At 32.2% G+C, this 19,480-nt stretch overlaps 1 long non-coding RNA gene across 1 annotated transcript in view; it reads left to right on the top strand.

Annotated features, from left to right (window-relative positions):
- The window catches only part of LOC135321148 (uncharacterized), a 660,820-nt gene extending 641,575 nt beyond the window's left edge, over positions 1-19,245 (top strand). The window contains exon 11 of the long non-coding RNA XR_010380643.1: positions 19,186-19,245. This is a non-coding gene — a long non-coding RNA (uncharacterized LOC135321148). The remainder of the gene's footprint in view (positions 1-19,185) is intronic.
- Positions 19,246-19,480: the final 235 nt, after the last annotated feature.

The raw sequence follows: 19,480 nt of genomic DNA, 5'->3' as shown, positions 1-19,480 counted from the left end.
AGCTGAGGTTTTCCTGCCCTGGAACTGGATCCTGCGGTGGCTCTGGCTGTTGAGTCTGCTGCAGTGAACCATCACTCCCTGTTTTCACCTGTCTCTCCGCTTGTGCAGGCCCTTTGTCTTTTCCCCTCTTACAGATCTAATAAGAGTTGATGTTTTTCGTCTGCTCAGCTTTTCGCTTTTTGTTTGGACAAAGTGGTGATTTCTACTCTCTTTACATGTGGAACTGGATATCAGAGGTCTTCAAATTAAAATTTTAAAAACATGGTTTCCATTTAAAAAAAGAAGAATAAAGGAAAAACAACAGCAATGAATGGAATATAAAACAAATGTGAGATTGCAGATTTAAACCCAATTTTATCAGTCATTACAGTAAATAAAGATGGGATGATCTCATTATCAAAAGATAAAGATTGTCAATGGAGAAAAATACACAAAACCCAACTGTATGTTATTAAAAAGACACTTTAAAAATAAGTCAAAGATAGGCTGAAAGTAAATGGAGGAAAAATATGTCATTAAAGTAATAAGTAAGAATAACAAACGTGGTTATAGTAACATCAAACAAAGTACAATTTAATGCAAGAAATATTACTGGACATTAAGGAGGATGTTTCATACTGATGAAATAGTTAACCAGAAATGCATAATAGTCTTTCAAAAATTAAGCAAAAACAGATAAAATGAAAGGAATAGACAAACTAGTATCATATTTGGAAATTTTAATATAATAGTCTTATTAAGTAACAGAAACAACAAACATAAACTCAGTAAAAGTTTAGAAAATTGAACAAAACTATATCAAATTGACCTCACCTAACCTATGAAATACATTATTTTAAGTACATATGGATTATTTACCATATCTGGCAAAATACATAAAACCTACTTTAAATACACAAATTAAAAAAAAAACATAAAACTACTTTGCAAATCAGAAAGAAGAAAAAAACTAAAAAATGAACAAACTACTTGAAGAGGCATTTCATGAAAGATTGTGTCTTAATGGTCAATTAGCTAAGAAAAAAATAACCTCAACTTAATTATTTTCAGGTAAATGAAAATTAAAACCATAATGAAATAGTAAACTCACACCAACAGAGTTCAAATTAATAATATTGAGAATGTTAAGTGATGGCATTAGATACTAAATGACTGAAACTGTCAATACATTGCTGATGGTAGATACAGTTTTACAATGATTCTGGACATCTCTTTTTAGCATCTGTGAAAATTAGACATCCTTCTTCCCTTGTGATTCAAGTACCACACTGTTAAGGTATATCACTCAGGAGAACTGCATGCACATAACTTTGGTAATACATATTCATTGCAACCTTAGTCATAGTCTCCAAACCCTGGACAAAACTTGAAACCCATTATTCAGAGAATGACTAACTAAATTGTGGTGTATAAATAAATGGAGTAAGTCACACGTGCACGCGCGCGCGCACACACACACACAAATCTACTCATGTACTCAAGAACATGGATAAACTTCACAGGTAATATGTTGAGTTGAAGAATCCAGATATCTTTGATTCCATACTGTATTATGATTTCATATTCCTTAAATACGCTGAAATTCAGTTTTACAACAAGCAAAATTCATGGTAATGGAAGTCAAAATAGAGGATATTTTCTTACTGGAAAGGAGCACAGGGGAGCCTTCTGGGATGTTGGAAATGTTCTGTATTCTGATCTGGATAGTTTGACATGTGTGCATATTGATTGAAAGAACAATTGAGCTGTTTACTAAAGGATATTGAAATTTATGTATGTTTATGGTAAACCTCAATGAACAGTTAAACAATATATACTAATACCTCAGTCTCTACTGACATCTTTTATCATTTCATTAATTTTTTCTGTTAGCTTTATCTCCATCTAAATTTATTAAAATGAAGAAGTATAAGAACAACTTTTGTATATGTTCAGTGGACAGGAGGATTATATTCTCAGTTTAGGAGGTGTATTGCTATCTTCCACTTAAATTCTTTATTTCTAATATATTAATATATTTTGTAATATGTTAAATATCAATATATGTGTGTATGTACATTTGAATTTTATAGTTTAAGGTTTATCACTCTTAATAATGTTAATAAATTGGATCTTACTGATTAAATAATGTCACTTGGTACACTTGGTATCTTAGAACAATTATCCTTGCTCTAACACGTGTAGTGTTACTTCGTCATTCTTGTTTTTGTCATGCATATCCTTGTCCAGATTTTTCTTTTCAACTGTTTTGTCCCTTTGTATTGAGTGATTTTATTTAAAATGCATGTATCTCAGCTTTCTTTTCTTAACTCAATCTGAAAATTCTTTTTTCTCATTTTATTGTCTTTACTAGTCTCATTTAGCCTAATGACTTCCATACGTGATATGAGTTTTTCTTGGTTTAGTTCTTATTTATGTTGCCCTTTCCCTTTCACCATTTTCCCTTTATTTTTGCATTCTTAAGTTGCAATTCAATTTATTTTTCTACCTACTGATATGGAAATTCTTCTGTATTTTCTATTCCATTGATGGTTGCTATCACTTCTCTGCCCTACAAATGAATTTCAATCTAATCATATTAAAAAATAAGGTAGTGGCTCTTTTCTCTACAGGCTTAGTGTTTTCCACACCACAGTGCTTGTTTTTCTTCTGCATGTTTTCCGGTATGATGCGACCTACTCTATTGTGTTGGAATCCAGTTCGCACAAAGCCCTCACTTATACCTAATTACCCTCTTGATCCCAGCACCTGTTTGCTTCAGGTGAAAATAATCATTTGAAAGAAAAAATCATGAGGAAGGGATCAGTCAGGTCTCATCTTTTCAGATGTGTTTGCGAGGTATTTTCAGCTTGAATTTGAACCTTTGTATTTTTTCTCAGTCTTAAACTTTCCAGTTTGAGGTATACCCTATGGCATTTGCAGGGATGGGGAGAAGAGTTTAAATTGGAGAAGAGGTTTCAGTATTTGTGAGATAAAATATTGGGGTTGGAATGTGCATTTGGGATTAGTAAGACCTAATGTTTTGTAGTTCCTTCATCACCACACATTAACTCTGGTCTAAAAAGGTACCTGACTTTCTTGATTTAAGTGTTTGTAAATAAGGATGAGAAGTTTTGAAATAGGGGTGATAAGCTAGTTTTGAAAACCAAATATGTTAAAACAGCCTGTGAAACGGCATTAAATTGCAAAGTGACACCATAAAAACACTAGATACTATCTTTAAAGATGTGATACCGTGTTGTATGTCACTTTCAGATTTTTTAAAAAAATTTTTGAAGTCAACATTTTAGTGAAATTATTTATATTGTTTCCTGAGTTCTTTTCTTGGGGAATAAATAAGTTACATAAGCTTTTACTTTATTTGTGACATTTAGAATATTTATTTTTCAATGAATTACCTTGAATTTACTTACATTTAACTTGTACGTTGCCTTTTTTTTTAACATTTTTTATTGACTTATAATCATTTTACAATGTTGTGTCAAATTCCAGTGTTCAGCACAATTTTTCAGTCATTCATGGAGATATACACACTCATTGTCACATTTTTTTCTCTGTGAGTTATCATAACATTTTGTGTATATTTCCCTGTGCTATACAGTGTAATCTTGTTTATCTATTCTACAATTTTGAAATCCCAGTCTATCCCTTCCCACCCTCCACCCCCCTGGTAACCACAAGTCTGTATTCTCTGTCTGTGACTCTATTTCTGTCCTGTATTTACGCTTTGTTTTTGTTTGTTTGTTTGTTTTTGTTTTTGTTTTTTAGATTCCACATGTGAGCGATCTCATATGGTATTTTTCTTTCTCTTTCTGGCTTACTTCACTTAGAATGACATTCTCCAGGAGCATCCATGTTGCTGCAAATGGCATTATGTTGTCGGTTTTTATGGCGAGTAGTATTCCATTGTATAAATATACCACATCTTCTTTATCCAGTCACCTGTTGATGGACATTTAGGCTGTTTCCATGTTTAGGCTATTGTAAATAGTGCTGCTACGAACATTGGGGTGCAGGTGTCATCCTGAAGTAGATTTCCAAAAAATAGGATATACATTCTTTTCAAGTACACATGGAACATTTTCCAGGATTGATCATGTACCTGGGCACAAAAGAAACCTCAACAATTTTAAGATAGAAATTATCTCAAGCATCTTTACTGACCACAATGCCATGAAACTGGAAATCAACAACAGAGAAACAAAGGAGAAAAAAAGGAAAGCATGGAGATTAAACAATATGTTATTGAAAAAACAATGGGTCAATGAGGAAATCAAAGCTGAAATTAAAAAATACCTTGAGACAATTGATAATGAAAGCACAACCACTCAAAACCTATGGGACACAGCAAAGGCAGTGGTAAGAGGGAAGTTTATAGCGATACAGGCCTTCCTCAAAAAAGAAGAACAATCTCAAATAAACAACTTAACCCACCACCTGAATGAATTAGAAAAAGAAGAACAAAAAGCCCCAAAAAGCAGCAGAAGGAAGGAAATAATAAAGATCAGAGAGGAATTAAATACAATAGAGATTAACAAGACCATAGAAAAAATCAACCAAACCAAAAGCTGGTTTTTTGAAAAAGTAAATAAAATCGACAAACCTCTGGCCAAACTCACAAAGAAGAAAAAAGAGAGAGCACAAATTAGCAAAATAAGAAAGGAAAATGGAGAAATTACAACAAACAAAATAGAAATACAGAATATCATACGAGAATATTATGAAAAACTATATGGAACCAAACTGGATAACCTAGAGGAGATGGACAAGTTTCTGGAAACATACTGTCCACCAAAACTGAATCAAGAAGAATCTGAACACTTGAACAATCCAATCACTAGAAAGGAAATAGAAATAGCAATTAAAAACCTCCCTACAAATAAAAGTCCAGGACCGGACGGCTTCACCGGGGAATTCTACCAAACATACAAAGAAGAACTCATACCAGTCCTTCTCAAACTCTTCCAGACGATTGAAAAGGAGGGAATACTCCCAAACTCATTCTATGAAGCCACCATCACCCTGATACCAAAACCAGGCAAAGACACTACAAAAAAAGAGAATTATAGGCCAATATCACTGATGAACATAGACGCCAAAATCCTCACCAAAATTTTAGCAAATAGAATCCAACAACACATAAAAAAGATTATACATCATGACCAAGTGGGGTTCATCCCAGGGACACAAGGCTGGTTCAACATACGCAAATCAATCAATGTAATACATCACATCAACAAGAGAAAGGACAAAAACCACATGATCATCTCAATCGATGCAGAAAAAGCATTTGATAAAATTCAACACCCATTTATGATAAAAACTCTCGCCAAAGTGGGTATAGAGGGAACATATCTCAACATAATAAAAACTATATATGACAAACCTACAGCCAGCATAGTACTCAACGGTGAAAAACTCAAAAGCTTCCCACTAAAATCTGGGACAAGACAAGGATGCCCACTATCACCACTCCTATTCAACATAGTCCTGTAAGTCCTAGCCACAGCAGTCAGGCGAGAGAAAGAAATAAAAGGGATCCAAATTGGAAAAGAAGAGGTAAAAGTGTCATTATATGCTGATGACATGTTACTATATATAGAAAGCCCTAAAAGGTCCACACAAAAGCTTCTGGAGCTGATTGAAGAATTCAGCAAGGTAGCAGGTTACAAAATTAACGTTCAAAAATCAGTTGCATTTCTTTACACTAACGATAAATCAACAGAAAAAGAAAGTAAAGAAACAATCCCCTTTAAAATAGCACCCAAAGTAATAAAATATCTGGGAATAAATCTAACCAAGGAGGTGAAGGAATTATACATAGAAAACTATAAACCATTGATGAAGGAAATTAAAGAAGACTTTAAAAAATGGAAAGATATTCCATGCTCTTGGATTGGAAGAATCAATATTGTTAAAATGGTCACACTGCCCAAGGCAATCTACAGATTTAATGCAATCCCTATCAAATTACCCAGGACATATTTCACAGAATTGAACAAATCATAATAAAATTTATATGGAACCATCAAAGACCTAGAATTGCCAAAGCATTACTGAAGAGAAAGAAAGAGGCTGGAGGAATAACTCTCCCAGACTTCAGACAATACTATAGAGCTACAGTCATCAAGATAGCATGGTATTGGTACCAAAACAGACATATAGACCAATGGAACAGAATAGAGAGCCCAGAAATGAACCCACAAACTTTTGGTCAACTCATCTTCGACAAAGGAGGCAAGAATATACAATGTAATAAAGACAGTCTCTTCAGCAAATGGTGTTGGGAAAACTGGACAGCAGCATGTAAAACAGTGAAGCTAGAACACTCCCTTATACCATATACAAAAATCAACTCAAAATGGATTAAAGACTTAAACATAAGACAAGATACAATAAGCCTCCTAGAGGAAAACATAGGCAAAACATTATCTGACATACATTTCAAAAATTTTCTCCTAGAAGAAATAAAAGCAAGAATAAACAAATGGGACCTAATGAAACTTACAAGCTTCTGCACAGCAAAGGAAACCAGAAGTAAAACAAGAAGAAAACCTATGGAATGGGAGAAAATTTTTGCAAGTGAAACCGACAAAGGCTTGATCTCCAGAATATATAAGCAGCTCATACGACTCAATAAGAAAAAAAATAAACAACCCAATCCAAAAATGGGCAGAAGACCTAAACAAGCAATTCTCCAAGGAAGACATACAAATGATCAAAAAGCACATGAAAAAATGCTCAATATCACTAATTATTAGAGAAATGCAAATCAAAACTACAATGAGGTATCACCTCACACCAGTCAGAATGGCCGTCATTCAAAAATCCACAAATGACAAATGCTGGAGAGGCTGTGGAAAAAGGGGAACCCTCCTACACTGCTGGTGGGAATGCAGTTTGGTGCAGCCACTATGGAAAGCAGTGTGGAGATTCCTCGAAAGACTAGGAATAGACTTACCATATGACCCAGGAATCCCACTCCTGGGCTTGTATCCAGAAGGAAATGTATGTTGCCTTTTTGACTATGCTTATCAGTAAGTTATTTTCTTCTCTTTCTATTACCTTGGAAAGTTTAGAGTCATTGGCTAATATATAACAATTTCATAGTGAATATAAGATTTTTTTTGAAGATCTGAGATTGGCATATTTATGGTGAAAGTAAACTTACATGATAACTCAGCTACTAATAATAGGAGTAAGAGTTGGGCAGGTATTTTCCTCTCTTTGAGGTTTGTTTTACAATAGTGATTTCTTACCAAAAAGTGATACTTGGTAATATTGTGAAAATAATATAAAATTTTAAATCACTCATTTCTAAATGAGGTATTTATGTTTTCTTTCATTTTCTAGATTATATTCATCCTCTAATGATATATGTTTAAATCTCTTGAATTTATATTTGATTAAACTCCAGAATACATCCCTTTGAATCTATAAGTAGTGTTGATGTTGCCTGGCCTACTAAGAAAATTAATTAAAATGTTACATCTTTTCTCTAAAACAAATGAGATTTAATGGATTAGGTTTTTTAAATGTTAAGGATTTTATTTCTAAAATAATTCTTTATGTTCTTTTTCCAAAAATTTAATATTTATGTGATGATATTAAAGTCTAAAATTTTGGTGTAAATGTTTAGTGATGACTACTTTTTTGGAAGAATTCTAAATCGTTTTTATGGCAGTTTTTTTTCCTCATTTATGCCTGCTTACTGTATTATTAGAAGCACTTTAATGTTCTATTTTATATTAAAATAAATAAAAATTTAAAAACTTATTTCTAAAATTTACTGTATCTTTTAATCTCTAACTATATGTTTGGTCAGTTGAGCCAAATAATAGCCTGTGGGGAGAGTATTGGTGTTATAGCTACCTAATGAGGGCTTTTCCTTTTGTAGCAGATATAAATGATTTAATGAAAAATTACCTCTTAATAAGCCTAGACGTTACCTTATGCATGGTATGATTAAATTCCTAGTTAATGAATGTCCATGCTCTCAGAACTCCAAGGTGAAAGGGATTCCAGGAAATATCCTGAAAATCTGACTTTTTTCTGACTTCTTTGGTGGTCTGCAGGCCAAACAAGCTGCCCCTGCAGATTCACCTCACACACAGACTGCTCCATTGTGACTTTGCATTATCATAGCTCTCAAAAAGCTTTCACCTTCTGAATAATGACTTTTTTTTTGTATAATATATTTCAATAGAAAACATTAAATAAATATACAATATTTTGCCATTATGTTTTTAGGAAAAGATCACTTCACTCAGTAATATCGTTTAGTTGTAGTATATCATAGGAAACAAATTTGAATTGTGCAACTTGTTGCTTTGTGGACATGTCCAAGCTGTATGTATCCATCTTTTGATTCCGAAGTATATTTTTAGTACTTATGCTATTTCCATGTGTCTTGAAGCATGTTTATCTTTAGATTTTATTTCATCAAAGGGTAATTTTCTGTGCCATAACTTTTTAAATTATAATTTTAATAAAAGATAATAGTGAATCACCAAAGCTTTGAAATGTTTCTAAAGAAAATGCTATAGGAAGAAGAATGCCCTTCCGAAGCATCACTCCCTGGCAGACCTCCCCTAGGGCAGCCACCCTTCTCTCTTCTTTTGGAGGACATAAATCTTTGTTACATTGAATTTTATGTATAAACCGTATATATTTAATGTCAAATTATTATTATTTACATAAACGTATTTTCATTTTTCAAATGATATTTTCCCCTACCTATGGAGATTGATTATGTATCTTGAGATTAAACACATATTTAAGTTTTTAAAAGTAAAACTAATAGAATTTTGAACAGTTTTTCATTTAGAAGCAAATTAAAATTGCTGTAAGAAGTAGATATATGTGGACACCTTATAGTCATGTCCCATGATCATATTATTTTTAAGAAATATTATGATTTGTAAGATATATATGTCAGATTTTTATGTGAAACATTTCAATTTCTAAGTGTTGAGGAAAAGCTTATTAAAAATATATATCAAATATATCACAACTGGGGTTCAAATATATCATGAAGTGCATATGCCATTCTCCTATAAAAATATTTTCAAAATTGTGATGATGGTGCTTTACAATAAGTGTTTATTTCTATTTAATGTGTCACAATGAGGAATTTCCTATCCTCTAAATATTCTTTATATCAAGATTTATTGCTATTCATCTTATGATATACCATAATTTATTTGATTTGCCTCTTTTAGGAAGTTTCCAATTTTTCATTGTGATAAATAATACTGTGATAAACATTCTTGTAATTTTTTGGTTTGCACCTTTCTTACTATTTCCATAGACTCAACTCTTAAATTTGGAAAAGGGAATATGTATTTTAGCCTTCTTGCTATATACTCTAAACTCCGCTTTCCAGATTCAGCCTACCCATTTTTTGGCCATTTTCATATGTTAGAAATGGTGTAATTCAAGGGCACCTGCCAAGTCCAAGTGCAGATACAGAAAAATTAGAGATATAAAGACTCATCTTTTTTCTTAATTTCCAATGTGCCAATGACCTCAATTCTTGTTATCTATACTCTTAAAAGACATCCATTTTTAGAGATGCTTTTTCAGAATGTAAAGTAGAATTTAGACCTTTCTTCCTTCTACCCTATTCTATTTCTTACTTCTAAGGAAAGGAAGAGAGAGCAGGACAGTTTAATTATCTTGGTGTTTGAACACTGGTTGAAATGGACTTAGTTTTCTAAGAGCAATTTTAAATACTATTGGAGAGGCTCCATTGATTTGTCTGGGATTTATCAAAATATAGGAAAATGAAGTGACTGCTGATATAAAAAAGCCTCATCTACTTGGCAACAGAGCTTAATTTTTCTTTTGACATTTTCTTCTTAATAATACAGATGGGAAGATAAAACCACTTTGCAGATATCTGTAGAGCACAAAATACTTATTTCTACCACAGTTATTGAAATCAACCTGTGGGTCCTTGAAACCGAAAAGCCTGTGTTTTCTCTTTTTATCATAAGTGGCTAGTGTGATGCCTGCCATGTGTTTGGGGGATGAATGAGTGGGTCAGCTTACTGTTTTATTTTTTGTTGTTTATACACCATCTCCTTTAAGTACAATCCTTGATTTATGTCATACAAACTAACTTTATTTATTGATCAAATATTGAGTTCCATCTACATATGACGATCTTCAGAATTTTGGGTATAATTTTCACTATAAATGTTGAAAATTATTTCATAGTGCTCATTCAACAAGTGATTCACTTTATTGGTGATTATCTTAACAATATTTGGCTATCTTAAATTGTCTTTCAGTTGTATTTCACTTCAATGTTCATTAGCTACTTTACTATGACTTGATTTCACCACTCTTCATTTTCCTATAAGTATGAATTATTCTGTATATTCAATATACATATTCTTCTGCATGCCACATGTGCATGATCAAATAGCACTGTGAACACAATGTTTGCCTCGGTTAGTATTGATTCTTTCTTAAAGGATATGAATAATCATTTAGAGAAAGATCAAAAAGAATGTTTAATAACTCAGAATTGAGAAACTTTAAGGTGAGTTAGCCTACAGAGAAGTCTTTTCAAGATTTTCAAAATAATTAATGTTGAATCTCCTTTCTGGTCATTCATTATTACAGCAGTATCTGTAAGGAATATCCCTCAATAGATGCATAAAATTAAACTGTTGTAGAGCTAAAGCTGAAATTTTTTATCTGTTCAAAAACCGGCAAGAATACTGTATGATATAATTTACTAAATTAAAAGTCATGAGGGAAAAGATATTTGTTTCTTCCCCTCTTAAATGTTCATCACCTAGAATGGTGCTTTGCTTATAATGCTTATTGAATGAGTATATTTTCCAATGAAATATCATTATAGCTATTCATGGTTATATATTATGTTAATAAATGTAATAATAATAGCACTTTACATTGTAATCTTCTTTATATTATAGAAAATATGTCCATAAATATTAATTTTTACATTAGAAATTCTGTAAGATTTACAAGACAAATATTATGACCATTTTGAAGAATAAAACATTTTTCGTTTGTTCATGATTGATAGAGCTGTTGTTTTCACAGATAGACCCAGGAAGCAATTATTTTCATTTGTAGTCTGATACTCTTTTTTCTGTGCTTCAGTTTCTTTTTCATGAAGCTGCTTATTTTCACCTGATATAAATGTCTTTCGTGCTTTTTATTGCAAAATCAGTTCCAACACTTAATCTTCTCAAATATGTTTGCTATTCACTGCATTTAGGACCCCCTCTTCCACAGTTTTAGTTCAGTTCATAGGTTAAATCCAATTAAATTCACATTTATGGTGCATCTGCTAGATGCCGAGCCCTCTGTTAGGAGCTGAGAGATCTGTATTTGAGGCATTTTCGATACACCTGAAAATTTACTCTTGTACCAGGAGACTAACATATACATAAATGATTCTGATATACAGAAGTCTTCATTGGCTGCTGTAAAATAGCTGTGGACAAAGTACTGTAGTGAAGCAGAAAGAACAATTGATTTGACAAGGAAGAGGAACACAGAAGGCTTCATTGTGAAATGACTTGGGTAATGAGTATGATGTAATGTGCCATGTATCAGGCAAATGAAAACATTTCTTAGATAACTTACTTAAGTCCTTTCCCATATACCACCATATACCAGCCAGTCTTCCCAGTAGTGGATATTTTAACTTGATAATTTTAGAATAAACTAATTTACTTCAGTACTTCATGAATTAATTTAAATTTTTTGCCCTGTGGTTTGTTGATTTGCACTCATGTTGGAGATACTTAATAGTTTCATGGCTTAAGTGGGCTAAATGTGTTGAATAAGTGAAAACCCCACCAAAAGCCATTGTATGGCATTTAGTAGGGTTTATATGATTTCATATAATCTGTGGTAACCATTCTCCCCCCAGGAGGTCAACTGCTAAGATACCTGTGTTCCCTGTGTGCCCGTGTTACAACCGCTAGCATATCCTATTATTTAGACTAGAAAAAGTCTTCTTGTTCTTTCTTATGATATGGATAAGAGTTCTCTCACCTACTCCTGGTCATTCTTTGGGTTTGCAGAAAACAGTAATGCTGGCTCACCCGTCAGTGCAGCTTCTTTTTGATGTTTGCCCTGTTCATGCTGGGAGTTGAAAGCAGTCTGTGAAGCTCTTAGCAGCCAGAGTTCCAGATAGGACACAGAGCACAAGTGGTATCTACTCACAGATCCTCCAGATTCTCTGCATGTTTCATCTCCTGTCCTTCCTCATGCCAGCCCTAGTGATGTTAGATGAATAGGGTACCACACTTGAACCAGTATCTCACTTTGCGGCTCCCTCTCTAATCGTCTCTTCCACTTAAATGTTAGTGTGTCCTTTGTGGGAGGGGAAAAACAGACTGAAAATTTTGTCTTCAAATATATTGCGTATTAAAAGGCCTGCACTACAGTATTTGACTTTGGTTTCGCTGTGTCAACTTCTTGAGTCTATGGACAATGCATAATCTACCTGGCTGAAGGGCAGTATTTGCAAGTGTGCAGGGAGAGAAGCACCAGGGCTAGTGTGTCACAGTATTATTTCATTACACATATAACTTGATTCATGGAGAATGAACTTTTTTCCTCTGGTAAATAAGAGAATGTTCAATTTCAGCAGAGGTGGCATCATACACAAAAATATGGAAATGTGAAAATACATGGCATGTTTGGTTAACAGTGTGTACCCACACTTCTCCCTGGCTCACGTTAGTCATCTCTTACCTGAAAGTATTTCTTCTCTTTCCTTCAAAATGTGGCTGAAAATTCATGCCATGAAAGAAGCAGATTTCAGCTGTTTTGTTGAGTCTATTAGTCCGTCTCAGCAATCCCACCTCTGTCAGTGACAAATGTGGCATTGTCCAGGCACGGTACTTCTCCCTTTACTCCTGCCTCGGAGCATGGTTAACTTTTAGCCGTAAGGGAAACAGGGTACATCTTGATTGGCTTTTTCAGGCTTAAACATTATGAAAACAGTTTTATAAAATGTAAGTGTGGTGAAATTGCACTGCCAGTCTTAGGTTATTTGCACTGTCTTCTTTGCTGTCGTTGTTGGTTTGTTTTGTTATTTGACATAGGAAAGGAGAAAGGATGGATTTGTCATGGGCAATCTGTGGGAGAAGGTGATTAGGTCTGTATGCTGGTTAGTATCTGGGTCAGGGGAGAGTGTGGGAAAGGTGATTTGTTATATTGGTTTTTCGTTGTTCAGTTTTGATTAGAACCACTCAATGATTTGCTCAACTTACTTGTTTTCTATTCTGTTTAGTAAGATTGCTCCTTTTTTAGGGTGCATGTTATTTTAAACAGTTTGGCAGTTCTTCATGGTAGAGCCCTATTCCTCTAAGTGTGACTGGCAGTAATCAAATAAATTATATGCTTCTTTAAAATAATGCCCTTTGGAAGTCAAATGGTTGTCAGATGAATTATTTTACCATCTAAATATGCATTCTAATAATTTAAGGGTTTATTTCAGTTGCTAACCATCAGACACATGTTAATTAATTATTTCAGTATTTTCAATGGTTGACAAAATTGCTCTGCAGAAGGTCAAGGAAATATCAGATCATATTCTTTGGAAGAATCATGACAAAACAACTGGCTTTATCATCCTCTTCTCCCATGATTCCACTTATTATTTAGTTAAAAACTAATTTTAAGTTAAAATTGCTCCATAGGAAACAGCAGTTCATTTTGACAAAGATATCAGAGAGAATTTTAAAAACATACTAAATAGTATATATTTAAATATATCTGAACATATAGAACACATTTAAATACTTAAATATATATTTATATGATTATCAGACTTACATTAGTAGAATATTTTGCTTTTTATTCAACACATTTTTTTCTATTTTAGTTATCAATATCCTCTTTTAGCAATATTAAATGACACCTAGCCCCAGCAATTTTTTTTCACATGGCTCTTCTTATGATAGAGTTTAATCTCTTCAACAGTATTCTCTATGCAGTTTTTCCTGTGTATTTTTTCAAGAAAAATACTCATTTTAGTGGCTCTGTACTATGAATAATCCTGTGCCAAGGCATGCTTGTAAAAGAGTCATGCTGCTACAAGATACATAGTAGAGAGAGAGAGAGAAAGAGAGACAGAGAGAGAGAGAGATTTGCATGTCTTGAAATAAGTTTCATTTCACAATGTTGTTATGAATGATGTATTTTTTTTGTTAGGAATTTTCAATCAGGTATTTAGGGCTCATCACCCTTTTTCATTTTGTTGGCTCCTTGTTTGCTGTGGTTATCCCCAATATTATGAATTTAAATCTTCATAGTTTCTGATTCCTCTGTTGTGTTGTCTTTAGACTAACACTTAAAATTTTTCTTTCTTAAGGAAATTTAGATTTCATTTATAAATTGCAAACACATTCCTAACCTCTGATATTCATAATAAAATAATGTTTCTAAATATGGAAATGTAAACAATTATTTGATATATTAATAAATAAATTAGGTATTAAATAATTTAGATATTTGTGAGTCAAGGTCATATATTTTAGTGAAAAATCTAAAGGATTCTTTATGTCAAAGGAAGAGGAAAAAAAGCAGACGTTTTTTCTCTTTGCTGTCCAAAGAGATAATGGAATGAATTTGTTCCCCAGAGAGAGAAGTTAAGGGATGCCTGAATTGATAACAAAAAAACACTCATTGAAAATAAATAACAATGTAGAAATTAAATTAATAAAACTGCAAATCTAAAATATGAGTGGGTAAATCAAAAAGAATTTTTCCCTTTCTCTCCTGTTCCCCATTCCTAACTTCTAGAGAGCATAGTCAGCACTTTCTATTGTTTGAAATGGGGTTAAATCAATCCGGTGACAGAATGTGAACCAACTGACAGATCACATTCAAAATAAAACCCAGAAAAGAAACAAAAAATAAATGTCAGTTATGTGGGTCACTCTAAGCTACTCTAAGTATTTATTTTTCCTGAATAGAAATCTAAGTATGAAAAAAATGCATGAAATATAAAAATTGTTCACTCTTTTAATCATACAAATGTTTAATGTTTATTTTAAACTATTTTATTTGTTTAAAATAACATTATTGACAAGGAGGATTTTAGTTCACTTTTCATTAAAATGTGACTAAAATCAATTGCAATGGTGACTGATCCAAGTAGTTTTGCTATATGAGAGAGAAATGTCTTTACATAATGGTCCAGAATTGCTTGAGATGAGTACTGAGTTCTTGATTTCACTCACAATAATTCAGAAAATGACAAAGGTAATAGTAGAATTAAATACTAAAATAGAAAATTCTACTTATAATCTCTCTCAAATATATTGAAGCCTTTGCTAACTTTTGTGGAATATCTAATAACAGTTTTATTTTTGTTATTTCTACATGCTAATATTAATTTGGTTATAAAAATGTACTTAGTGATAGTTGAACATTTTTATTTTTAATATTGTGCAAGTTTCTCCAATATTAAGAATAAGTACATAGAACATTATGTTATTTCTGAGCCACCATTTAATGTCAATAATATATATAAAAACTTTTTCTTTTTTAATTAATTATTTAAAGTTGGTAATAATGTTACTGAAATTACCCTGTTAAAACTACTCTTATTCTTAATGTTACTTTGTTAATAAGTAGTAATTATATTGTTATAATGTTATGTTACTCTTATTAATATTAAATAATACAACAGAGATTAATTTTCATGAAATGTTACTAAAATTTAGGCTGGATTGAGAAAGCTTTGGCATCAAAATAATAAAGAAGTTTTTTGGTCCTAATGGTTTATGTTTTACTTAAATGCAGATCAAGTCAATACACTTCACTATAAGGAAAAGAATTTAATTGTATTTTGTAGGGGCTTACATTATAATAGTGTAGTCTTAAGAGAATGAAATTGGATATGCAACATTTCTCAGAAAAGTTAAAATAAAAAATGATGTATGACAGTATTCTGAAAGAACAAGACTTTAGGCAACTTTGCTTTGAACAGTCTTTGATAAAGATTATTCCTGAATGAAACACCATTAAAGATTAACCATTTTTGAGTAGAAGGCATAATCAATACTATATTTGTTTGTTAGGACACCAAAGAATTTTACTCCATTTTTTGAAAGAATTAAATGGTTTGCCATTCTCTGAGAAGAAATAATTTCAAAAACACTTTTGCTTTGATATAATCAATTGTAGTGTCCAAATAAATTCATAATTCTAGAGAGTCAAGCATTCCCCTCTTCTAGAGAATGGATGTATTATAAACCCACCTAATAAACTCACTATACGCTGTACAGTGTGCAGAATATGTGGGAGTTACTGAAAGCTGCATAGAAAATAACTATGCTGAATTTATGTAAATCGTCATGCTGGAATTCAATAAGGTAGAAACAAGCAAGTTATAGTTGAAGGTTTATTTAAGGTACGTTTATCTTAAGCAAAAGGCACACCAAATCCACAGATGCCAAATACATATGCAGACACAGAAAAATAAACATACACATGCACACACAATGTATACTTCTTGCACGTTGCCTTTAAATACATTTTTAATATTTATTGACTAATGTATATCTTTTAGATAAAAATACTAGTTATAAGAGGATACAATAAGTTCAATAAAGGCAAGATTATTTTAGCGTATATGCTGCTGAAGCGAACACAATAAAGGCAAGGGTATTGGGGATATTTTAGTTGTATTTCTAACAGTAAAGAATTTACCAGTTTTAAATAAATGAGTATTTCAATGTGAATTCACTTTCCAATCGCTGACATAAGTTTTGCTTATATTACACCTCAAAGTATCACATGGGCAAATGGGAAATACAGAATGATGTGAAGGTGTGCTTAATTATATAGACAGTCTTACATATGCAACAAAATAAAGAGAGAAAATATATTGATTAAATAATAATGTAATACCTAGTCTGGAAAATTTGTGTTTAGAAGTAGACATCTTTTGTGCCTCTTCTGTGTAACTAACAGCCTTACTAAGATGTAAGATATGGCAAACCTCACTAAGTGTCACCAAATTGTATGTAATTCAGTGAACCATCCTCAACCAGCTGTAACCATCCATTAATCAACATAATGAAACTCTTGCAGAGCTTCACCAAGGGAAAATGAATTAATAATTTTTATCTGGCAATGGTTCTTTCTACAGTGGTTTTAATTTCATGTTACTCAATACCATAAGTTTTATTATTTAAGTCCAGATTTTATTTTACCTTATACTTCTACCTCAGTTCACTTTGATGTGTCTTGTATCTTGGTTTGTTAACTATATGTAAGTATAGATATAGATATAAAAATACTAGTAGAATCATATTCCAATTAATATTGTGATATTATTTTATAATAAGAAAATAAAAATAGAAGAAAAAGCAGGATGCAAATCATTGTACTATGTAGAAGTACGTATTAAAAATATATGTGTCCAATAACTTAATTATATAGGAAAATCCTTACCAAAAATGCGAGGAAAAAAAAACAGGACATAACATTTTGTGTACTGTAGCATATAAAGTTGTGTTATTTTGTATACACATACATATACATAAATGCATAAATGACATACTGGAAGTCATAGATAAAATAGGTTGGCTTTTCAGTCCTAACTGAGTTCTTTGATGAATTAATTTAACCATTTTGATCCTCTTTACCATCTTTAGTATGATCTCTAAATTCCTTTCACTGTTTTATTTTTTATAGTCTCCTTACGCTAATCACAGTTTCTCCTCTCCTACCTTTACACAAATATTAATTGTGTCCCCTCCATGTTTTGGAAGCATTTCTAGTCCTATTATAGCAACGAACAAGGCAGACAGAATATGTGTCATAATGGAACAAGTACAGGGATTGATAAGCATCATTTTCTGTAAGGGACAGATGGTATCTCCGATGCATATCTTCTTCGTTTTGTTTGTTTCCTTTAATCTCTTTACAAATGTAAAACCATTCTTAGCTCATGGGCCATACAAAAGGGGCCATAGGTCACATTTGGCACAGCGGGCCATAGTTTTCCAACCCCTGTTCCAGGTCAGTGGTATCCTTATTGGTTGTTTGGTTGTCATTATAAGGATTGGGGTACTTTTTGGCAAAGGGTCAAATATGTCAGACATCCTACATACATACAGCAGGACAGTCTGAAAAAGTGAAAATTGGTCCTGAGTGTATTCTGCTGTCAGCCATATAGGTGAAATATTTGATCATTTCATCTTCCAAATGAACACAAACTATTTTTGTAAGATTGTAATATTTACTAAAATTTCTAAGAATAAAACTAGCATATTAAAAAAGGAGGGTAGTATTTTTTGTTTCTGTTACTGGGGTCATTACTAAAAATTGTTAATCAGAAACCTTGCAACAGAAATTGAATTACAAATACAGTGCACTTTTATCAGTCTGCATTTGAACTATCACATTCATTAATTTTTTATTAGGAGCAAAATTTATTTCTTTGTTTCTTCTAATGTAGTATTGTTTTAAATGACTTATTTTTTATACTATAGACAAGGAATCATATACTTGCAAACTCACCCATGCACACACACACAAATGTAATTATAAGTGTGTTATATTTGAATTTCATTTCACAATAGGGTTTAATATTTTAATGTAAATCAGAGTCTATCCTGGCTGTACTTTGTTCTAAAATAAATGGTATTGGTGGAATTAAAAGAGAGCAAAATTATGGATTTCCACTTTTGAATATCCTACATTTATATATTTATTTATATATATCCTATTTATATATTTAAGGGATTATTTTTATAGTTATACAAAATTGATTATAATTTGAATTGTTTGCTCAACAAATTTGCCCATTATAATTAGTGAGAAACAAAAAGTGATGTAATACTTATTTAGCAACAGAGCTTCGCAAAATAATTTATTCTTATTGCATGCTCGCCTTTTTGAACCTCTCTGGTGTTAGATATCTTTTCTCATTTCACCTATTCACTAATTTAAAGTTTATTCTCTTTCTTTCTAGCATTTGTGAAACGAACAGAGTTGTAGTGTTTTGTATATTAGGAACACTGTCATAAAATTTACCATCTTAGACTCAGACATGATTTACTAGGTACCTTACTTCAGTTAAATCATCTTTAATGAATGACCAATAAATTGAGTTGAGAGTAAAAATCAACTTTGATATGTAAGTAATTTTAACATTCTTTTTATCTTTAGCTCATTGAAAACAACAGCAACAACAACAACAAAAACAACAGATGCTTCCCCAGGCCAGAGTAAATAAGATCATCTAACAGTAAGTTCAAGCTTGTTTCTTTCTACCTCAGTATTTTATTACTCCCTTAGATATTTCCACATGAAATTGTGGGGTTTTGGTTGGGATTAGCTTAACATCCTAGCATGAAGCCTTCTAGTGACCTCAAGAGAGATAAAATTACAAGAAAGTTCAGAGACACAGAGCCATTAGGTGAAAAAGGATATCAGCTAACGAGTCTCGTGTGGTTAAAAGCTA

This window comes from Camelus dromedarius, chromosome 4 (genome assembly GCF_036321535.1).
Source record: "Camelus dromedarius isolate mCamDro1 chromosome 4, mCamDro1.pat, whole genome shotgun sequence".
Classification (NCBI taxonomy): domain Eukaryota; kingdom Metazoa; phylum Chordata; class Mammalia; order Artiodactyla; family Camelidae; genus Camelus; species Camelus dromedarius.
The sequence above is the reverse complement of the archived record's forward strand: the minus strand, read 5'-3'. Positions and strand labels throughout refer to the sequence as shown.